Source organism: Cololabis saira, chromosome 12 (genome assembly GCF_033807715.1).
Source record: "Cololabis saira isolate AMF1-May2022 chromosome 12, fColSai1.1, whole genome shotgun sequence".
NCBI classification, from domain to species: domain Eukaryota; kingdom Metazoa; phylum Chordata; class Actinopteri; order Beloniformes; family Belonidae; genus Cololabis; species Cololabis saira.
In genome coordinates, this window is record NC_084598.1 from 36370844 (window position 1) to 36395655 (window position 24812).

At 42.6% G+C, this 24812-nt stretch overlaps 1 protein-coding gene across 1 annotated transcript in view; it reads left to right on the plus strand.

Annotated features, from left to right (window-relative positions):
• Positions 1-24812, plus strand: part of LOC133456412 (agrin-like) — a 230796-nt gene that overhangs the window by 18770 nt on the left and 187214 nt on the right. The window lies entirely within an intron of this gene.

The window sequence follows — 24812 nt, forward strand, 5'->3', positions numbered from 1 at the left end:
TGTCACTTTGTGTGGAGCAACCCAAGGAGGCTACACTAGTCTGCGTCAGACCAGGAACTGCAGTTCTTGGCCTGGGCCTAAAAAAAAATCTGGATTTATAAAACCGTGTGCACGCACACTTGCACGCAATGTTCGCTTTATAAATCACAGTCCAGCTGGAAGGTTGCGCAGGTGAATTCGCCTCATATCACGCCCTCTACACGCCCACTTCATACCATAAATGGGCAATGCAAAGTAGTTCATGACTGTATTTGCATATGAATGAGCCTGCTGAGCATGCGCAGCAGCTTCCTGCAGCCTCAAAAAAATCTGAGTCCCTTTAGGGGCTCCGTAGAGTGGCCCAGCACTGTTATGTCCTCAGTCACTCTACGGTTGGAAGCGGTGGGTGACGAGGAGGTCCCCGGTGCGTCCTGCACCGGGGCTGCAGCAGCACCAGAGTCCTGACTGACGCTGTGCTTCACACACAGAGGGACACGATCAGCGCTATTATATTATAAGTCTGATATGTGATGACATTAAAAGTATGACATGAATATGGCTTCATTTCACCACCTCACCGCCTGCGTCGCCAGTTCCCCATATCTTAAGTAAGTTCCTACGGGAGGGTCAGGGTTTAGCCTCCATAACTTGATTTCACACGCATGACGACTGTGCTAGGGGGGAGCTTTGTTTATAAAGTATAAAAAGCAACAAATGAGATAAGCAATGATTGGTCTCTTTAGCTTCTGAGCTGCGATTAGAGACCTTATATGGAATAATCACTTGTTTTAATGTGCTGTTGATCGTAACAGACCTCCATGACCTGTGGTGGGTTGGTCCTGAAGGCTGTGAGGACACATAACAATCATATAGCCTTGAACCACGCCGGGGTTTCATCGTAGCTGGGTAAGCGGTTCTTTCCTCTAGCCCAGCAAACAGTTGGAGCTACCTTGGAACCGTTTTGTGGAAATCGGGAATCAGTTTGGTGGAAAAGGGGGTAAAGAGGCTCTGGCTGCGTAGCCACAACCTGATTGGCTGACGCACACGGTGACGCTGGACCGGATGAACTAAGGGGGTCGTGTCCCAGCCGGCTCAGATATGCGGGGCGAGAGGACGCCGTTGTCCTGTATCTCCGTGGTGTTTTGACTAAAAGCACTTACTTAAGACCTCAGGAAACTGTGTCAGCTTTAATGTCTTGCACTGTCCCCCACCACCCCCCCCTCCGCTGTATTCTCACGGCCGTGATCTTCACTGTACTTCCACCTGTAATTACGCTGGAATCTCGTAAGGCGGTACAAGTCTTCACAACCAGGTGCACGTCGTGCAGCCTCTGACCTGAATCCTCACGCCTAGCTCCGTGCTTCTGTCTGCAGAATCCCACACAAACTAACAGTGACCTTGAGCGGTTTCATATCTTAAATGCATATTTTAAACAATATGGACATTAAAATCGGCGTAGGAAGTCTAGTGTCAATTGAGGTGGATTCCTTCAGTAAATCTAAAGTGCAAAAACTCATTTTTGTAAGAAAGTTACAAAAAAAAAAGCTTAATTTCAAGAATCAGTCTTACTTTTTGGCCAGTGGCCAGACTATTTTGCTAGTTTTAAGAGTCAAGAATATTTTTCTTTTTTTTACCCCACCGGCAAAAATATTTTAGCTCAAAACGGGACTATTAGATTTAGGAATATTGGGCTTATTTCTGGAGGCGCTGTTTCTGCAGTGTTTGTGCTTGAAGATTATGCAGATATGCATGTTCTGTGTGATATTCTCTAAGTGGATTAGTAAAAAAGGTACTGCATGATGAATCCAATGATACAAATACACCACATGACTGGGCTCAGCAGATCAAGTTTCTCTGGGTGGTTGAAGTCATTACCAACTCAGAAACATCAGTACGCTGCAACACCGTCCCGTCTTTTTATTTGTAGAAGACCAGGCCTGAAGATGTCTTCTTCAGAGAGTCTATTAGATCTGCTGAGGGCTGGGACGTCACAGATCCAGACCAGAGGACAGGTTTCAAACCTCGCTGGCTTTTCCTCCATCCATCATGCATTCAGGGGACTGCATTCCAGTCTGAAAAGAGAGAAACCCTGCAGGATGTGGGGGTGGAGTTGAGCGGTACCTTCATTAACCGTCCAGCTGACTGCTGTGAACACGGCCGTAAAGGCATGGCTGGAAAGGGTGGGTGTTCTTAGTGCATCTCTGAAGTATTTCGACCAAAGTATGTCATCGAAAATTTCTTGGGACATCTTTAAAAAGTGAATGAGTAAGTAAAGTTTATTTATACAGGACTTTCTCAGAAAATTTGAATATTGGGATTTTCTGTAATACAATTACAAAAATGTAATACATTCTGGATTCATTACAAATCAACTGAAATATTGCAAGCCTTTTATTATTTTAATATTGCTGATCATGGTTTACAGCTTAAGAAAACTCAAATATCCTATCTCAAAAAATGTGAATATTCTGGGAATCTTAATGTTAAACTGTAAGCCATAATCAGCAATATTAAAATAATAAAAGGCTTGCAATATTTCAGTTGATTTGTAATGAATCCAGAATGTATGACATTTTTGTTTTTTTAATTGAATTACAGAAAATAAAGAACTTTATCACAATATTCTAATTTTCTGAGACAGTCCTGTATAGCACCTTTCACAGACAAGGGAATATCACAAGGTGCTTCACAGAGTAAAAACAAGACAATAAATGTAAAAATACAATAAAAACAAGACGATACAGATAAAAAGCTCAGAGAATAGAATTAAATAAAACAACCCTCTCATTACGGATGTTTAAAAGCTTGGAGAAATGGGTGGGTTAAAAAAGAGAGGGGGAAAAAGAGTATAAGTCTCCTCTTAAATGAAATCCAAGGCACAGACTGGCCTAAAAGCCTTTTTATTCAGGAAGGTGTTTGAATGCATTATTATTATTATTGAAATCTGAACCATCTTTAGGGATGATGGAAATGAGCCTAATCAAACTTGACTTCAGAAATGTAATACGACCCGAGCTACTGCAGTTTCTTTAAGTTATTGCTCAGTGGTATTCTTTGAAATGTGTCATAAATATGTTCTGACAAAGAAAACCCTGAAGATCTTTCTCTCTCTGCGCCCCGACCGCCGGTCCCGTCCCGTCCCGGCAGCTCGCCCTGCAGGCTGACAGATTTCCCCCCGGCCCTCGGGAGCTGCTCGGCCTGCCCCCGTCTGTTGTTTTAGCCAACAATCGCAAGGACGTGATGGCTTTCAGAGACAAGCGGAGTTATATCCAGCAGAGGATATCTCGCTTGCTTGAGCCTGAGCGTGTATCTCTGCACACACACTGGCATGCACACAGACTTTACTGTCTCTCCGTGGGAATAAAACATAAACACAGCAGAGCTCACAGCGAGGCGCTGGGTCCACAGTCGGCTTAAGGTCGGGGTGGTTTGTTTTACAGTACCGCAGGAAAATCACTTTATTTATTCAGAAAGAGCAAATGCTATCTGCATTGTTGGTAGCCCCTCACCCCACCAGACTCGTAGGGAATGCCAGGGGGGAGCTTGTGGCATTTTCCAAGTCGCCAAAGAGGCTCGGCCTGAATAGTAAGTTGTATCGGAGGATCTGAGCCGAGGTATGCTCAGATCAGTGTCTCTGAAACCTTCCCCGGTGTCGTCGTCAGTACTCGAATTGAGGGGGGATGAGGGGGGATGGAATCCCCCCCTGAAATAAAAACGGTCAAAATCTTCCCCCCCTGTAAATCTGCCATCCCCCCTTTCCATCCCTTATGTCATTTCATCAATGAATGTGGTTTTACTGCTATTTTTCAACATTTAGAGTCATCACCAGAAAAATAACTTGACAATTTTCACCTGTTTAGAGTAAATTTTCACTTGAAATAATGTAAAAAATTTGCCAGTGGGACAAGATTTATCTTCTCATTACAAGCAAAAAAATCTTGTTCCACTGGCAGATTTTTCTACTTATTTTAAGTGAAAATCTACTTGAAACAGGTGAAAATTGTTGTTTTTTCCAGTGATGAGTCTTGTTTTAAGTGTAATGAGATTTCTTTTTTACTAAAATGAGACATTTTAACTAGAAATAAGACAAATATTCTTGTTAAGATTTTTAGTTTTTGCAGTGATCCATTTTATTTATCCTGTGAAGGACAGAGTCATATTGATAAATTCAGAAAACAGTTTTTTATTGTTGTGTTTTGATGTATTTGATGTAAGCCCAGTGGATATTTAAAGCTTACAGAAGGCTGCATTTAACTACTGCTATGTCATTCCTGCAGTATTTCTGCAGCTGTTTTGGTCACTGCTATTATTTGTAATATATTATATTATTTGTAATCAGCACAAATTATCTGTCCCCATATGATACAATCCACCATCCCCCCTGATGTTTTTTTTACAACTCGAGTACTGGTTGTCGTATTTACCGCACGGCCTTGTTAGTCCCTTTATTGAAACGCGCCTCTTTTGACCATGAGAGCAACAACAACAAAGGGGTTTCCATATCCGTCTCCCAGATAGCTCACGCTTCCCTCCAGCCCCGCGAGAGGGGAGCGGGGAAAGGGCACTCGGAGCAGACGCGTTTGAGAGAGGGCTCTTTGAGAAGCGGCTGAGGACCCAGATGGATGGGTGCTTTTGAGTTTGGAGAGTTTCGCTCTGACTTTCAACAGATTTTTCTCTGAGGCTCTCGCTGTTTGACAGCATTCCTCTGGAGTGCAGTGCTTCTTTTCTAAATTATAAACAACTTTGATCTCTGATAGCCAAATATTAGTCTTTTCCTGCTTGAAAGATGATGTTTAAAGTTCATTTCAAGAAGGTTTCGGTCAGTGATTGGGTTTGTGAAGCTACAGTAAATCCAGCCGGGGGAGAAAAGGAGACGATGATGGCTTTAGTGAGATAGTGAAATAGTTCATCTGTTTAAATCTTTTGCCAAGACTACTCTTTGCCCTCTTTTGCTAAGCAGTCATGGCCAGTCACGCTAATTGTTTCCCTCTTTGATACCAAAAACTAGTCTGGTTCCTCTTAATACGGCTTTGATTTCCTGGTAGAAGACGCCATTGGAGATTTAACCGCTAGTATTCCAACCAGTTAAATACATGTGACGTAGGCAAAGCCACAACCAGACCAGTATCAACACTGGTGAAGGGCTGCCTTGGGGTTTCGCAGTAAAAATATATTGATTCAAAGGTGTTATTGGCAGTCCATGTTGGTCGTATCAAATTATGGCTATTGGACCTTTCTGTTTGATTCGTCGGATAAAGCCCACCTTTGCTATTGGTTTGGTTTGTTTTATCTGTCCTTGTGGGATTGCTTGTGAAAGGGAGGGGTATCAGACCCATTTCATCCGAGATAACTGATATCCAAGCATAACCAAACTTAGACTGAGCATGTCGTTATTATGGAGAATGGAAATCCAATCAATGTCTGGATCCTTTGGCTGTCAAAAATCAATGCATGGGCCATTTTCTATCAAGATTAAGGTTGTGAAATTAATTCATGATTGATAAAGCAATGAAAAGAAGTTTTGAAAGAGCAGGCGTACCTGGATTGGCTACAGTGATTTTAGTTTTCTACAACTTTCTGCAGAATCTGCAGACTGTTCCTCTAAACCAGGGGTCGGTAACCCGCGGCTCTAGAGCCGCATGCGGCTCTTTAGCGCTGCACTAGTAGCTCCTTGAGCTTTTTCAAAAATATTTGACCTTTTTTTCCTTCTTTTTTTTCCTTTTTTATCTTTTTTTGTTCTTTTTTCTTTTTTTTCTTATTTTTTCTTTTTTCAATTTTTTTCCTTTTTTCTCTTTTTTCTTTTTTAATCTCAAAATTTTGTCTTTTTCTCGACATTTCGACTTTTTTCTCGAGATTTTACTTCAACATTAATCTCGACATCTCGTCTTTTTTCACGAAATTTTGAGTATTTCCTCAACATTTCGACTTTTTCCCGAAATCTTGACTTTTTTCTCGACATTTCAACTTTTTTTTCAATATTGTACTTCAATATTAATCTTGACATTTTGACTTTTCTCTCGAAATTTCGACATTTTTCTCGACATTTCGACTTTTTTCTCGACATCTTGACTTTTTTCTCAAGAATTTCGACATTTTTCTCGAGGTGCATAATGAAAAAATAAATCTTCCCCCAGTTATAACTAATATAAATACATGCAGCATGTGTTGCCTTCATTCTAAGGCTGATACAAGACTTTTCATTTTTTGCGGCTCCAGACATATTTGTTTTTTGTATTTTTGGTCCAATATGGCTCTTTCAACATTTTGGGTTTCCGACCCCTGGTCTAAACTCCACCGGCACATAAACCCAGACCACCCATCTGTCTCTGTGGTGGGGTTAGCCCCGCCCCCCAAGATGGGATGCGCTTCAAAAGGAAACGGTCTCTGTTGCTGTAGCATGTGACTGGCAGTAACGTTTCTGATCGGCTTCTGGAGGTAACCAATAACAACAGAGGAAGTTGATAGGGAGGCCAAACACGATGCTCACCGTGCTCACAGGAATTAGAAGACTTGGACTTCACAGTCTAACAAACAGGGTTTTTGTGTCGTGGTGAAAGTAAAACTATTATATTGTGTTTGATCCACATAAAAAAAGTGAAAGTGAAAAGTTATTTGTTTAAGTCATCCGACTTTCCCCCTCCATCAAGTCCTTCAGCATCCTTGAAGTTTGCTCAGGAATGCCAAATATACTCAAGAATGAATACGGTCGCAGTTTTCAACGCAAGAAACAACTTGTACTTGTACCGTAACTGACAGAAGAGCAGTTTGATGCTTTGAGATGAGAATCTTTTATTTATGTCCCTTTTTTTTCTCCAGACGTAATACAATTCTGGCAGCTGAGATCGGTGTTTTGTGCGTTTGGTAAGGTGTTAACGTGTAAAAATGTGAGAAGACGCATGAATTAAGCAAATTAGATCAAATTTTTGCTCAGATTTGAGGCTCAAAGACAAACAAGCTTATGTGGATTTGATGCATTTGTGGTACCGAGACGATTTTTAAAATTATTTCCTTTGGAAATGTGCAAGATGTCAGCGGAGATCAATCTTTTCCCTCACTCACACGAACTCAGTCTCGAGCAAAATCTGGACCCATTTCCAAGTTGAAATTTCCCCGGGGTCCTTTTTCACCCGTTGAATTTCCAGGGCCCCGGTTCGACTCGGGGGTGGGGGGGGTTCGGGGGGAAAGTGCTGCCGTATCCAGCCTCCAGACATCCTATTTAAGTGAAACGAGGGGCGAGGGAAAGGCAGCAGGTCAGCCTCCAGTTAGCCGTAACCTTAGGCCAAAGGGAGTGTGAGTGGATTAAGGGCTGAGAGGTGGAGTCGGGGTCAGACTGCCCCGCACCACCCAAAGAGACTCCTCCACACGTTGATTACAGGTTTACTTTCCACTAAACATTGACTCATAACACTCTTATGCATCGGGAACAGTATTTTTCTCTGTTCATCTTTGACTGTAATGAAAGTCAGTTGTGATGAATCTGAGCAGGACGTGTGTATATCTTGAGTGGTACTAGGGCTGGGCGATATGGACCAAAAGTCATATCTCGATATTTTCTAGCTGAATGGCGATACTTGATATATATATCGATATTTTTTCCGTGCCATAATTGGGGTTTCCCCCAAAGCATTATAGCATAGCATCTCTGCTAGCTTCATTTTTTTCTGAGGCAAACCCTTAAAAAAACAGTCAGTTCTAATACAATGCCTCGTGCCAAATGTCACACAGGTTCCTTTATTAACAGAGGTCTGCACAATATCAAAATGTATAAAACAAATGAAATAAAAATAAACTTCCTGCATATATAGAATAAAAATGTATTTGAATAAAATAAAACAAATATCCCTTTCCTGCATAACGATTAAATTAAAATACACTGTGCAATTAATACAATGTAGACAGTAACAGGCAGACTTTTCCACTGAGGTTGACAGTTGTGCAAATAACAAGACATTTGTACAAATCTCAAATAAAACATTCAAGTCAATTTGTCACAAAATAAGCTATATCAAAATCAGAAAAAAAAAAAAAATCTTTTTTTTTTTTTTTTTTTGTTAAAAATCGATATAAACGATATTGTCTCGTACCATATCGCGTTTGAAAATATATCGATATATATTAAAATCTCGATATATCGCCCAGCCCTAAGTGGTACATTTGCTGCTTCTACTTTTTTTTTTTTTTAACCTTTATTTCACCAGGAAACGAAACTCATTGAGATTAAAAATCTCTTTTACAAGAGGGTCCTGGCCAAGACAGGCAGCAACACAGTAACATGATTCCGACATATGACACGACACATAACAAAACACTGTTGACATTACTCATAGCATCTGTAGGCAGAATTGGACATCTCAAGATCTGTCAGGAGCGATTTAAAAGCATTAAGTGAGACCAGTTGTCCTCCGTCCATCTGAGTTTCAGCATGAGACTCCCTCCTGGACGCTCCGTCGCTCCGGGTCCGTGTCCCTCTCGGTTCGGCTCTCTGTCTCCGTTCGGCCTGTGCAGATTGAACTTCTGCTCGCCGGGATGCCGGCTGAATCTTGATCAGCTCGAATTTACATCCAGACAATGGTCCGAGTGGAGGGGCAATCTCTCTCCTCTTTGCCCTCTGTTTTCCCTTCCTTGAACCTCCTCTCCCTTCTTTTTGTCCTCCCTCTCTGCTTCTGTGCCTTTGCCAGGAGGCCCCATCCCTCCTCTTTCATTGTGTTTATTGGAAGATGGGACATAAAGGATGAAGAGGGAGCCACTTTGACAGTAGACTAAACTGAATGCTCCTGGACTTCATCCTGTGCTTGAGATAGCTCAGCCCTCGTGATAATGAACTCCCACACACACACACACACACACACACACACACACACACACACACACACACACACACACACACACACACACACACACACACACACACACACACACACACACACACACACACACACACACACAGACGAGATAATATTAACCTTAAGTACGCCTTTGAAGGCACAGGCCTGCCTTACGTTGCACCAACTATCCATAATTTCTAAATGGGATTGTGCACATCTGACATTATGCATGAGCTTCATTTGGCATCAGTTCCTTCACCTGAGTGCAACTCAGATATTGATCCTGTTTGGCAGAATGGTGCTTCATAATAGCAGGGTGCCCATTTACCAGCATAAAGCATCTAAAATTTGACTAACTGCCACAAAATGAAACCGTCTTAGCATAATAATAGCTCTTTCGAGCCATTGTGCATAGCTGGACGGATAAATGGGGGTATTGCTTTGAGTGCATTTTGCAATTCGAGTCCTAAAACTTTGCCAAAAAGAAGGCGAGTCCGTCGATGCATCATCGGCATCTGCAATATTGTGAACTCCGTCTTGGTTTGCTGTCGTGGAGGGAGAACTGATTTATCTACTTTCCTATATTCATCCACGGGCACCGACCGTGGCTCGTGACTGTACGATGCGAGTGGCTGAAATTACTTTCCTTTTCTTAGAGATTGGGTGAGGGAGGGACCCGTTGAGACTAGGGCTGGGCGATATATCGAGATTTTAATATATATCGATATATTTTCAAACGCGATATGGTACGAGACAATATCGTTTATATCGATTTAAAAATTATTATTATTTATTTATTTTTTTTTGATTTTGATATAGCTTATTTTGTGACAAATTGACTTGAATGTTTTATTTGAGATTTGCACAAATGTTTTGTTATTTGCACAACTGTCAACCTCAGTGGAAAAGTCTGCCTGTTACTGTCTACATTGTATTAATTGCACAGTGTAGATGAATCTAATTGTTATGCAGGAAAGGGATATTTGTTTTATTTTATTCAAGAAGCATTTTTATTCTATATATGCAGGCAGTTTATTTTTATTTCATTTGTTTTATACATTTTGATATTGTGCAGACCTCTGTTAATAAAGGAACCTGTGTGACATTTGGCACGAGGCTTTGTATTAAAACTGACTGTTTTTTTAAGGGTTTGCCTCAGAAAAAAATGAAGCTAACAGAGATGCTATGCTATAATGCTTTGGGGGAAACCCCAATCATGGCACAGAAAAAATATCGAGATATATATCGAGTATCGCCATTTAGCTAGAAAATATCGAGATATGACTTTTGGTCCATATTGCCCAGCCCTAGTTGAGACTAACGATTGGGGGGAGATGGGTATCTCGTTAGGTTTTCTTCTTGAACGCCTCCTTAAGGAGGTGTTACAGGCCTCAGGACACGTCTTTCAGCTTCCTTGGGAATTCTTCAGTATTCCTCTGGGAGAGCTGGAGGAGGTGATGGGGAGGAGAGAGACGGCTCTGAGCCTCTTTGGTTTGGCTCAGAGTCAAGCTTTAATAAGTGGAAGTTGATGGATGGATGGCGGTGTCAGTATCGATATCCAGTAAGGGGATGTGACACATCATTATACTGCATATGTGATGCTTGTCTGAGTAACACAGCTTAAATGTGACATCCACCCGTTACAGTAGAGCTGTTCAACCAGTTTATCATCGTTTGACTTTGACATTTTGGGGGTTTGTTGCTTCTTTTCCCTGGAGGTGGATCCAGGGTAGCTGTTTCTAGGTTTACTGGAGGTTTTAGCGTGGCGCTGGGCTTTAAAGTGATTGCAGGTGTTCTGCTGGATCCCAGCATGCTCTCTGTGAGGCTGAAGTAGCTGTCAAGGGTCAGTAATAGAGAGGGGGACAAATATCAGCACTAGTACGTGGAGTCCACCTTGGAGAGGCCCCCCAATCCATCACATGACCTGCTCAGATTCAACACTGCTATTTATTTATTTATTTGTGCATAAAAAGCCCCCTGATGTTTTTAGGAAGGATTTGATGTGATAGTTTGATGCAGTGACTGTCGGGCCTTTTCCACCAGTAATGGTTCAGAGAACCAGAGCTTCCTGACCCAACCTCCCCCCATTTATCCGAGCTTAGGACCAGCACAGATGACTGGCTGGAGGATTGGGGGGGCCATGTGGCGGTAATGACCTGTCCAGAGACGCTTCAGAATATTGGCCCTTTTCCACTAGTACCACCTCAGCTCGCTTCTACCCGCCACGCCCCCGTCTTGCGCTTTTCCACTACGGGCCGAGGCGGGTAGAGCCGCTCCAAGCAGATACTTTTTCTGTAACCATTCTGTTGAGGTTCTAAGCGTGCTGAGCCGGCACTATATCTGACGTCATCACCCTCCACGCCACTGATTGGTCGGGGGACCGTCAGACGTTTGAATCAGGAAGCGGGAGTCAGCGCAAGAGCGACTCGCAACTCACGGCGATTTTATTATACAGCTGATTTCTAATCAGCGCCAACATGAACAAAGGTGTTGCGCAATCGAGTACGTCACAGCAGCTTCACCCCAACCCCCCCACTTCTCACCTGGCTGTGGAAAAACAAACGAGGACAAACGGGTGGAGCCGGGACGAGCCGTCCCGAGGCGAGTCAGGCTGAGTAGGTACTAGTGGAAAAGCGCCATAAATGTATCGGCCAACTCTGGTGTCGGTGGTGTGAAAACTCCGCGGCCTCGACCCGATCCAGCTGGAGTCAAGCTCAACATGTCGGAGCTAAAAAGGTCTCCGTAGACTGCTGGCTAGGGCTCTGTGGGGTTGGGAAGCAGCACGTGAAACAAACACGGCGAAAGAAAGTAACACTTTCACATTTTCATTCGCCACGCTTCCCTGCTCTTCGCTTTGGGCCAGTTGTCATGGAAACATGACAGTTTGTAGGGCAGGGTTTTGCCTGGAGCGAAAAACAAGGGCAGGTATAGGCAATTTAATTTGCAAATTATTTTTGTCCGGCAAATACATTTGAGTTTTTTTAATAACTGACATGTTTCGGCGATCCTTTCACCTTCATAAGAGTCACAAGATGTTTGTGACCCATCATTTATCAGCTAATTGATTGATTGATTGAATTGTTTATTTCAAACACATAAGGGAAAAATATAAAATTTTAAAACAAATTCAAAACATACAGAAAAAAAGCAACAACAACAAAAACGTAATACAAACAGGGGGGAAAAAAAACAGTGTCCGAAAAGGAGCAGGTAGAAGTAAAACTTATTTAACCCTGCCCCTTTGTTACTTCTATTATAAATTAAACATAAATATTAATAATAAATAGCTGCTAATTTACCTATTAGGCTACAGATTTTCCCATTGGTTGTGTAGCTAATAAAGCTAATTAAATTGTAAATCCATAAACATGAAATTAACTTCATTAAATAAGGTATAAGGAATGTTCGTAGCCACGTTCGTAAATACCAATCAGCACTGCAAAAAACGCAAAAAAGTGTGGTTTTCTGACAGCTTTATAAATGCAGATATATTTAGACGACGGTTGTCACGGAAAACCTGAAAAACGTGGCTCCGGCCCGAGTTTTTAAAACATTTCAGAGCTCTGAACCGGCTCCAGCGCCGCCTCAGCGCCAGGTTGGAGTGGGTTGAGATGAAGCGAAGCTGAAGAGCAGCATTACATTAGTTCGGCGGTGACTTCAGGTTAATTAATTATTTCCCCCCCCGACAGTGTAACTTTTACACACTGGCTGCATTCACTGTAAATTACATCAGCCGCCGGGTTGTGGAGGTATTGGACCGGTCCAATGATCCATCACCAGCCGAGCCGCAGATGCAGCTCCGCTGCCGCTGTGTTAACACTCAGGAGCGACTGGGAAAATTAGAGCAGAAGTCTAAAACAAATGTTCCCTGAAGTAGAAACCACCGTTTGCCCGTCCGGACCCGTCTAATTACAGGCCGGGCTTCGCTCTTTGCTTTATTTGGCTTCGGAGTCAAACTTTGTGAGACGATCTGCTGAAAAGGTTCCCCTCCCCACCCGCGGGAGTGAATTATTACATTTCATTTGCTGCTCCACGGATTGTTGAGTCGCCGTTATTTATGTACGGTTCTGTCAAAAACTCCTGGCATATTATGGTCTGGTTTTCAATCTCGAGCGCCGCGAGCTCACACCGGCTCGGCGTAAATCAACGCGCTCGCAGAAAAGGAACCGAGACGGTTCCAGCAGGTTTCGGTTGCTGTTAATTAAACGCAATGGAGACAAATGGAGCTTTCAGTGCAGGCAGAGGCCGTATTTGATTATCCTGACGGCTGACTGATACACAATCAGCGGCGCACCTTCATCAGAAATGATAATGACTTGCAGGAAGTGGCCAACGACGGCCTCTCTGGGCGGAGGTTTCTCTTCCTAAAGGTTTATGGACGCCGGCTTTACCTGCTGTCAGTCACAGCTGACGTGTTTTTTTTGGATTTGCTCTCTTCAGCCCTGCAGCCGCTCCCCGGGAGCTGAAATGAGATCCTCGCATGCAAATGGCCTGGCTGGTGGGAGATGGAGCGGCGGCGGCCCCGATAAAGGGCGCTGCTTCACCACCCACCTCTGCGAATTTCTCGATAGAGTGTGAAGTTTATTTAAAAGTTCTCTCCCAAGAGCTCCCTTTTTCAATTTCAGCTTTTATGATGGAGATGGTGCAGATAGCGCCGGTGCCAAGAAGTGCGTTCAGTGTGTTACCCCGATTCCTCGTGTGCCTCGTGTGTACACATTGAAATCGTTTTGTGTAATTTGCATACGCACGCTGATGAAGGCGACCGGGAGACTTCTTTTTTTTCTTTCCCATCCAGCACCGGGGCATGGCATGACGCCTCCCAAGAGCCAGCTTTTTAATTTCGCTCCTCTCCTCCTCGCTGCCGGTCGGCTGAATTATTAAGAATTGAAATGTAGAAGTTTTTCCATCAACACTAAACTTTTGAGACGAAACCGTTATCAGGTTCAGATTCATTTATCAACCACTGAGAGCGAAATTGAGTTCAGGCGGCGAGTTGAGGGTCGAGGGGGTGGGGGGGCTTAATTATTGGATCTGCTGGAGTGGTTGTTGAGGAAGGACCGAGGAACACGGACTCAGCCATGGAGCAAATTGTAAATGATCGCCCTGAAGCCACCGCCAGGGCTTCTCCTCCAGATCGGACTCGACGAAGGCTCCGAGGCTTCTGGTCGGGTTGGGGTTGTTTTTAAACGCCTCCCGTTCGGCCACCTGTCCTCCATCATGGCTGGCTATCAAAGCTCTGGAGCTGAGGTCCGTTCACGCACATACCTGCCCCGCCCTCCATCTTTACCTGTGCTGGAAAAACACATTGAAGCGTGGTAGTTCCTAGGCCTGTGTTGAAAAAATCGATTTCCCAATTCTAAATCGAATCTCATATTAATTCCTAAAAATCGATTCATTTGTCTAAAGATCGATTTTTTTTTATTTTTATTTTTTTGTTTTTTTTTATTTTTTTTTTATTTTTTATTTATTTATGTATTTTTTTTTCATCATTACATTACAACTTTTGGTTATTTTTTTGTTTATCCCCAAAAAAGGAATGTTTTGTTGGACACGAGAATAACTGGTGCCATGTTTTTGCCTTTAAATATGTTTAAAGGTATGAAAACATTAAAGTGTTAGGTTATAATTGCATAAATTGTCTATATTTCATTACTTTATATACTGTCTTGGGGTTACATTTGCAAAAAATGCTAAAAACCAAATTCTCAAAAATTAAAAACCAAAATAGAAAATGGAACAAATAAAAACGGAATGTGGGAAAAATTAAAACCGATTTCATCCGTCTCTGTTTGCTGCCCTGGATCTTTTTGGTAATTCTGACCCACATGATGTTTCTGAAAGCAGTTCTATCAGCATTCTGGGAGCTGATTGGTCCTTACAGCATCATTAGCTGCCAATACTTGCTGTTGAATCTCAATATAATACTAGTAGTAATATGTTGCATAACTAGACAGTCATATAATTCATGCAACAGCTCAAAAAACTGTTTTAATAACACTAACCCAAATCAATATCGGAATCGAATCGGATCGAATCAAATCTTGATAATCGATTTCTGAATCGGAATCGAATCGATTCTTGACATTTGAATCCATCCCCAGCCCTAGTAGTTCCCTACCTTTGGTGAACAAACTCAAGCAGAAGGTTTTTGGGAGCGAAGGGTTAGGGGAGAAGGTGCTGCAGCAGCTCTGGAAACTCGTGGTATTGTTACAGGATGCTCATCAAAGCGTAAAGAGGGATTTTATGGAGATACACAGCTGTTCTCGGCCTTTGCCACCTACACACAGAAGCATAAGGGGACATAGTCCTCTTGACATGAAATTAGTGGCCACAATCTGGTTTTCTCTTCGTTTCGAGCGGTGGTGTCGCGGTGCGTTTCAAACACTCTGCAGATGGCACCAAGGGGTGTTCAGTCCTCTGCTGACCCTTTGAATGTTTGAATGTCTTTTTCTTGTCCGAGTCGTGGTTGGATGAACATAATTGTTCGGATCTGATAAAAGCGGCACACACACATGCAGCCGTCCACTGAGGCTTCATCTTGCCCATTTTGGGTCAGGGAGACGGGTCCTCTTGTCTGCAGATTATTCGCAGGGGATTTCACTGTAAATGAGGTGAAGCGACTGCTCTCCGGGACTCTTTCAGATGTCGCAGCCAGAGCTCCAACTTCTTCTTTTTCTTCGGCTTTCCAAATGTTGGCCGGTGGGGTGGAGTGACCCGACCTGACTCGGCCCGACCCAGGAAAAAGGCTTAAAAGGTGCTTAAAAAAACAATTTATGTCTTTGCTATCTGCCTTGAGGAAGGCCTACGTGGCCGAAACATGTTGGCATTTTAACTTTTTCTAGGCATTTTAACTTTTTGTAAGCCATGATTTAATAAAGGCCTTTTATATTTTTCTAACTTCTTGAGTGCCTCGGCTTTTTCTTGTTTTTGAATATTTTGGATCCCTATGCCGAAGAGCACCTGAAGTACACTCTTTTTTACACCCAGCAGCACTCCATGCGTTTGTAGTTGCCTAAACAATTTATGTTTCTGAACTATTATTTTGGTAAAAACCTCTGCTTGGTTAACGAAAGAAAATCAGAATCAGTAAAAGGTTTATTGCCAAGTACGTTACTGGACATACAAGGAATTTGTTTTGGTGTAGTTGGTGCAACACATGTTTCTAAATATGGAGATATGGAACAGTAATATTTTTAGCAGTATAAACAATATAAAAACAAGTACTGGGATTAGCAGTATATGAGTTATTAAGCAGTATATGATTTACAAAACATTGCTTTCTATTTTTGTCTCTCGCAGGGATGTATTTAAAAGCATTTTAAAACAAACAAAATATTCAACTCCTCAGCTGCTATTTTATGTTCCAGTACCTTCTCACCTGTAGCATGTAGCTCTGCTGTGTAATTACTGTGTAATCTTGTAAAACACATCCCCGACCCCCCCCTTATGAGCCTGGTCCTGCTCAAGGTTTCTTCCTCCTAAAGGGGAGTTTTTCTTGCCACTGTTTGGCTTAAGGCTTTTCTCCCACTAGGGGAGTTTCTACCTGCCAGTGTTTATGTAATAATTGCTCAGGGGTTTATGTTCATGTTCTGGGTCTCTGGAAAGCAGCTAGAGACAACATCTGTTGTATTAAGACGCTATACAAATAAAATTGAATTGAAAAAAATGGAATTAATACCACGTCGTTCCTCTGCAGGTCTTCATGTGTCAGAGGCTGGTGGGAGATAAGCCACCCCCACGTGTTCAAAAGGGGAATTGCTGCATAGCGCAGCTTTAAACAACACGCACCGCCCCTTATTTTATAAAAATTTCATTTTAAAATTTGGCTGATTAATCCTTATATGTTAAAACCGACACCATAAACCAAGTAACGCGACAATGAAGTTATCTTCCAGCCGGGTTCCAGTTGTGCTTGCATAGATCGGGTTTTCCTTTAAAGAGATGCAACATAGGGCTGCTCGGTGGCGCAGTGGGTTAAACTGCGGCTCATTTACTGAGGCTACAGTCCTCCTCCTGCAGCGGTCGCAGGTTCGAATCCCGGCTTGCGCACCTTTACTGCATGTCATCCCCGATCTCTCTCTACCCCTTTCATATCTGCAGCTTGAATAAAGGGCCACTAGAGCCCAAAAAAATCTTTAAATAAAAAAAAAAAAAAAAAAAGAGATGCAACATGGGCGGAGACTAAATAATCGTTGCTTAAATATTGAAGTTTTAATTTCAGTCTTCTTTAAAAAAAAGTTTTTTTACACAAATTCTATTTTGATTAACTCGCTTGCAAAATATCCTTTTTTTGGGGGGGTCCCTAAAAGCAGCCACTCTTGGCAGGTTGACCCACGCATCGTGATGGGGGGGCTTGCCTTCTGAGTTTATGGCGGCCGTATGTGTTTGGAGATTTTAAAACAGCTTTTTAAAACAAAAATGGACTAATTGGGGGGGATTTTTAGTGCAAACGCTTGGCAGCTCTTGATTGGGAGGCGTCACGTTTCCCTGCGTTTTGTTTTTATTGAAATTCCCTTCTTTGTGTCAGTTATAAAAGTTGATAGTAGATTACAAGTTTGTTTGAAAGCATGAAAGCCTGATATGTCCCTGTAAGAACATCTTTGCACTCACTTGCACTCACAGCCTCGGGGCGAAAAAGGGAAAAAAGAAAAGAGGACTCGCCTGTTGTGCAACTGTGGATATTTGCAGTTTCCAGGCATGCTTCTCCACCTCGCTGTGGGCCTGCGAGGGTGTGGAAGTTTTTTCCTCCGCTCGCTCCGCGGACCTGGAAATGCTTGCGTGCACAAACACCAAGACACTTTGATGTCTGGACCGCGAGTTTATTCAACGTTTGAGGACGGTCAGGAGAGACGGGGGTCTTTGTGTGCCGGTGTATGCGCTGCTCTATGCACATGTAAAGCATGTCAATGGGAAATGCACACAAACTCAGCCCCCCACCACACACACTCTTCTTCCTCCGTCCTCTTTCAGCCTCCAAGTCATCTGCAAACATCGTTAGCATACTCGATGTGACGACTGTCAGCCTCTCCCAGGCGGCCGCGGCGGTTGTTTGAGGAAGACTATTATCGGCCTCAGCACACGTCCAGTCATTAAGACGGCTACGGCTGAACGAGGGCCAAAAGCAAACATCCCGGATCATTTTTTCCGTTCCAGATTCATCCCCTCGCCCCATTCCTTTCCACCTCTCTCTGAGTGTCCAGTCCTGCTCTGTCGAGACTGAATTATGTCGAGAAACGTGGTGGGACAAGTGTTTATGGCCACGTTTGGAGTCCTCCCTGGTTTTTTTGGGGGGAAGGGATTGTGTTCCTGCTGCTTAGCCGGCCCTTTTGTCCCCCTAATGACTCATCTACGTAAAGTTAGCCGCTCTTTTCTCCAGGCATTAAGGGTCACTTTACCTGACGGTGGCTGTTACACCCCCCACACACACCACCACCGGACGTCTGCACAACCCCAACATCCCCCCGCCTCACGTATAAAAAATACATTAACTTCCTCTTCGTAAATACTCAATCAATGTGATAATCTGGCAATTTATAGACCTTTTTGAACCTTTTGTTGGTGTTCCCAACCCCCTCTGCATGGATGTCAAAGGTCAGGGTTCAGTTGCAGCACAGAAGTCCTGAAGCTGGTTGGGATTTACTGTCTTGTTTAAATGCACTTTAACAAATGTCCGACCCCAGATAAACCCATTTAGAGCTGAGCGGATGTGTCGCCTCACCAACCCTTTCATGAGTTTTCAAAAGTAGTTTTCCAGCAAACTTCTGAGGGGTATTCCAGGAAGCGGGTTTTGTGAAAACTCTGAGTTTGTTAAGCCTGAGATGAGGGAAACCCGGAGTAATTCCATAAATGTATAAAAAAAATGAAAAAAACATTTACATTTTCTCCTGAAGCCGAGGTGTGGCGGCTGCCCCTGATCTAAATGACAATACAATTTCATTCAATACCATTCCACCACTGTTTTCATCTGTAATATTATAAGACAGTGTGCTTAAATGTTAAATGAATACTGCATTCAGACTTACACATTGACTGCAGCAACTTTCTCCCACGCCAATTCTCTCCTTTGCTGCTGCAGCTGTTTTTTTTTTTGTTCCGAAATATGCTCTCATACTCGCCATACGCACGTATTAACACTTCTAACTCCAGTGGCGTGAAGTATGTGGATCTTCAGATGCAAACTAATGTTTCCTCAAAGGGATTTTGTAAATTGAAATGTTAAATAAAGTAGGGCTGGGCGATATATCGAGATTTTAATATATATCGATATATTTTCAAACACGATATGGTACGAGACAATATCGTTTATATCGATTTAAAAAAAAAATATATATATATATATATATATTTTTTTTTTTTTACATTTTTTTTTTAATGATTTTGATATAGCTTATTTTGTAACAAATTGACTTGAATGTTTTATTTGAGATTTGCACAAATGTTTTGTTATTTGCACAACTGTCAACCTCAGTGGAAAAGTCTGCCTGTTACTGTCTACATTGTATTAATTGCACAGTGTATTTTAATTTAATTGTTATGCAGGAAAGGGATATTTGTTTTATTTTATTCAAGAAGCATTTTTATTCTATATATGCAGGCAGTTTATTTTTATTTCATTTGTTTTATACATTTTGATATTGTGCAGACCTCTGTTAATAAATGTACCTGTGTGACATTTGGCACGAGGCTTTGTATTAAAACTAACGTTTTTTTAATGGTTTGCCTCAGAAAATTATTAAGCTAACAGAGATGCTATGCTATAATGCTTTGGGGGAAACCCCAATTAAGGCACAGAAAAAATATCTATATATATCGAGTATCGCCATTCAGCTAGAAAATATCGAGATATGACTTTTGGTCCATATCGCCCAGCCCTAAAATAAAGTAAAAAAAAAAAGAAAAAGTATGTGGATCTTTTGTTGTCGCCGGTTGCCATGGTGAATCGTTGTATCAGGGCTCTATTGATGATGGCTTTTTATTTTCTTCCCGCACACGCTTAACTCGAGGTTAACAAACTCAGAGTTGATTGAACTAACTCATATCCGCTGTTCTGGAACCGAAAACTCTGAGTCTCCTATCTCAGGTTAAGTCAACTCGGAGTTCAGGTTTAAACTCAGTTTGTTGAACCTGCTTCCTGGAATCCCCCTCTGGTGGTTTAGTTGGGGTTTGATGGTCATCGCAGAGTCATCCCACGTCAATTCAATACATTGCACCCAAGAAAAATGCCATTTAAATGGTCATTTGTTTAGTATTTAAAAACATCCCACATAGCAAAGATTGTTTGGACCAAACTCAGATCTTATCTGCAGTTTTCTTTCCTGGCCTTGACTGACGGCATCGACTGCTTTAACATGTCTATATCCAGCAGACACGACCCGATTCTTTACTCTCTCGGGCTGTTTGGGCCACACCTGGCCCTCACAACACCATATCCCACTTCTAAACAGCAACTTAGGCCACATCTGGAACAAATACACATAACACTTACAGGAATCGATGTTTGGTCCACTTTGTGAGCTTAGGGACTCGTCTGGCTCATCTCTTGTTTGGCAGTGAGCTCACCAGTAGGAATGGGCGATATTTTACCGTTCACGATATACCGTCAAAAAAATTCCCCACGGTAAGAATTTGTCATCTCGCGGTAAAAACAATAAATTCCCGTTGATGACGTTTTTGTGTAAAACTGATTTATGGTTCTGCGTTAAATCCACGCACAACGTGAAGGAAGGAAGGAAGGAAGGAAGGAAGGAAGGAAGGAAGGAAGGAAGGAAGGAAGGAAGGAAGGAAGGAAGGAAGGAAGGAAGGAAGGAAGGAAGGAAGGAAGGAAGGAAGGAAGGAAGGAAGGAAGGAAGGAAGGAAGGAAGGAAGGAAGGAAGGAAGGAAGGAAGGAAGGAAGGAAGGAAGGAAGGAAGGAAGGAAGGAAGGAAGGAAGGAAGGAAGGAAGGAAGGAAGGAAGGAAGGAAGGAAGGAAGGAAGGAAGGAAGGAAGGAAGGAAGGAAGGAAGGAAGGAAGGAAGGAAGGAAGGAAGGAAGGAAGGAAGGAAGGGAGAAAAGGAGAAATGAAGGGAGAAAAGGAGGAACGGAGGAATGAAGGGAGAAAAGGAGGAATGAAGGGAGAAAAGGAGGAAAGGAGGAATGAAGGGAGAAAAGGAGGAATGGAAGAAGGAAGGAGAGAGCAGGAGGAAAGAAGGAAGGAAGGGAGAAAGAAAGAAAGATAAATTCCCGTTGATGACATTTTTGTGTAACAAACATGGCGGATCTGAGAGTGAGATAGATTCATAGTTATAAAGGTGGAGTTGAATTGGTATTTTATTTTTATCGTCATTTTTATCGTTATCGGGATAAATGCCAGAAATTATCGTGATGCATTTTTTAGTCCATACCTCCCATCCCTACCCACCAGTTACTAAAAGTAGCCCAGATTAGACCCAAATTCATGTGAATAAGCATAACTTCCCATGTCTTTAGAAGTAAATAACCATATTTGTAAAATAAATGGATAAGATAAAAAGTATTGCATGAACTGGTTAAGGAACTGGCTCCAAATTCAGAAGCTTTCAGAGGTTTATATGTATAAATCTTTAGTTCTCACTGGCCACAAAGATGCACTTAAGGAATCTGTTGTTCCACAGACTTTGAATGTGTCGCCATTAGTCTTGTTAAATCAAGTTACGATGACATTTATAGGACAAAGGAACAGGCACAGCAGCGCTGGCAGAGGCCCAGAGAGACTTTTATTATTTGTGCGCGCTACTTAGACTTATTGATTCACAAAATAACCCCAAGATACTTTTTGGAGTTGCTGGACCTGCCTCACGTACACCGGGACAGCTGTAATCACAAGTAAAGTCGAGTCCTGTGAACATAAGTCAAATTTAGCAGCGAGCATAACCTGATTAGCGGAGCTGGATCACTTTGGTTCCGTCTCAGGTTTGTTCAGAGACGTCTAGCGCTCGTCGAAGGCGTGACTCGGAGGCAGCGTGACTTCTTCTTCTTCCGTTCGTTTCACGCTGACTGAGCACCGCTCTGAGAAACAGACAATAAGTCTTCTGTTGGAAGACGGATGAAGATGAAGCAAAGCGTCATGTCCAACCCGAAGCTAAAACAACTCTATTACGCGTTGATTTTAAATTGCTTTGAAGTTCAGAGACACCATGAAGACGTGTTTCAGCCACGTCCTTCCGCTAACGGAGAGTTTCATATCCTGCACATACATTTGGCACGTTTTACACCGGATGCCCTTTGCTGACGCGCAGGGAGAGCCTCACACCGCTGGGGAATCAAACCAGGGACCTTCTGACCGGGAGGCAATTGGACCAACTGTTAGGACTAAAGCCTGAATTAAGGTTCTGCGTCAAACCAACGCAGAGCACATGCCGTCACCGTGACGCCGTCGTGAACCTTCTGACTTTTCTGTCACTCCATTTCGTCGCGGTGCAGTACCCCCCGCGGCCGCTAGTTAGTCTTTTCCTGAATGGTTTATCCGACTTTTTCACTTTTTATCACAGTAAATCAAAGATATAAGGACAACTATTGTGCAAAAAAACAAAACAAAAAAAATCACACATACACAAAGAAAAGAGCGCTGAAAGTTCACGACTGCTTCAAACCGGAAACCAGAAATGCTTTGCTACCAAGCGAACCAATCACAGCCCTCTCGTCTGCGTCGCCTCGACGCGTAGTTACAATTTTTGGGAGGTTCACGTCAGTGACGGCGTGTGGTACGTGCCAACGCAGACCACACGCCGTAGGCACGGCGTCGTTTTGACGCAGAACCATAACTCAAGCTTTACTTTGCATCGTGTCCAACATGATTTACAAAACTTGTTTACTTTGCAGCCATTTCAGACTCACTGAGTAATGGGATTGTTTTGTTTAAGCTGTCCTCTGATAGAGGCCTTTATTTTGACCCCCCCACCCCCCAGTTATTATACTCAGACTGATGTCTGCACTTTTAGGAAAGTGCAGGATTGGGTGATGTTGGGGAACAATTTCTTCCTTTGTGGGTCACCGCCCTTTTACCCCTTTTCCACCAAACCGGTTCCAGTGCTGGTGCTGGTTCACAACTTGTTCAACTTGCGAACCAGCTGAGAACTGGTTTGCTTTTCCATAGCTCGGGTGCTAAGGGGAGCAACGTCAGTTACGTCCAGTACTCGAGTTGTAAAAAAAAGTCAGGGGGGATGGTGGATTTTATCACATGGGGACAGATAATTTGTGCTGATTACAAATAATATAATATATTACAAATAATAGCACTGACCAAAACACCTGCAGAAATACTGCAGGAATGACATAGCAGCAGTTAAATGCAGCCTTCTTTAAGCTTTAAATATCCACTGGGCTTACATCAAATACATCAAAACACAACAATAAAAAACTGTTTTCTGAACTTATCAATATGCCTCTGTCCTTCACAGGATAAGTAAAATGGATCACTGCAAAAACTCACAATCTTAACAAGAATATTTGTCTTATTTCTAATTAAAATGTCTCATTTTAGTAAAAAAATCTCATTACACTTAAAACAAGACTCATCACTGGAAAAAAACAACAATTTTCACCTGTTTCAAGTAGATTTTCACTTAAAATAAGTAGAAAAATCTGCCAGTGGAAGATTTTATTGCTTGTAATGAGAAGATAAATCTTGTCCCACTGGCAGATTTTCCTATTTATTTAAAGTGAAAATTTACTTGAAACAGGTGAAAGTTGTCAAATAAGTTATTTTTATGGTGCTATTTTTCTGGTGAAGACTCTAAATGTTGAAATAGCAGTAAAACCACATTCATTGTTGAAATGACATAAGGGATGGAAAGGGGGGATGGCAGTTTTACAGGAGGGATGATTTTGACCGTTTTTATTTCAGGGGGGGGTACCATCCCCCCTCATCCCCCCTCAACTCCAGTACTGGTTAAGTCCCTGCAAACGTCAGTTACGTCACTTTTGCACGTTTGTATTGACGCATTACATTTGGGTTGGTACCTAGAGGAAATAACATTGGAGCCCAATGGCAGAGATGGCAGGGATTTCTTTATCTGCTCAGACGTTGTACTATTGTCCCTGAAAGTAAAAAAAGCTGCCGTGGTGGTAGAAAAATATCCGAACAAATAGGGTGATATCCCTGTCATTGACTCTGTCGTTAGGGCTCTTGAGACTTGGTATAACTCTGGTACGGTATAACTGAAGTTTTTACTTACTGGCTCCCACATATTTGTGCTGAACGATGGCTGAGGCACAAGCTTCAGCCTTCTCATTAACATTCTGGTTGAAGTCTGTGATTAGCGGCTCGAGTACCTGCCCCGTTGCTAAGGAATTGGCATTGAGGTAATGAAATGCCCATCGCTGACGGGGGCACTTTATTGTGCTGAGAATGAGAGAGTGGGGCCAAGTAAGAGGGGAGTGGGAACTGGAGTGAGGGACGGAGTTGGGGATGAGCCCAAGTGAACATTAAGCACATAGCAGAGCGTTGGAGGAGAGTAAGTGGCAAGGCTGCCGCTGCCACAAAGGGAACGGAGGCTCTGACAAGTCCACGTACAAAGTACGCTTTCTACGAGCCGTAAAACTCAAGGATAAAACCGGGGGGGGAGGCGGGAGGCTTCGCAGAATATTAATAGAACATTGTTTGCAGTTGTGATCAGAGCAGCAATGTCATGCTGAAGTGATCACTTGAGCTAAGAACCGGGGGTGCAGGGACTTTAAATGATCAAATAATCAGAAACAGTTCATGCAGTTTATGATGTTAACTTCAGAAAAATAGTTTTGCTAATTTCAACAAATAAATTACGTCACTCTGTGAGGCAATCCCACTTCCGACCAATGGGGGATTTAGCTCTGCCGCGAGGGCAAAAGAGCTAATGACAATAATGAATGACATCTTTGTACCTTTTAGAGAGTTGCATCATTTACCCCTTTTCCACCAAACCGGTTCACCACTTGAAAACCGGTTTTATTTTCATTAGCTCGGGGTGCTAAGGGGAGCCACGTCTTTACGCCGCTGCGTCTGCGTTGGCGCGTC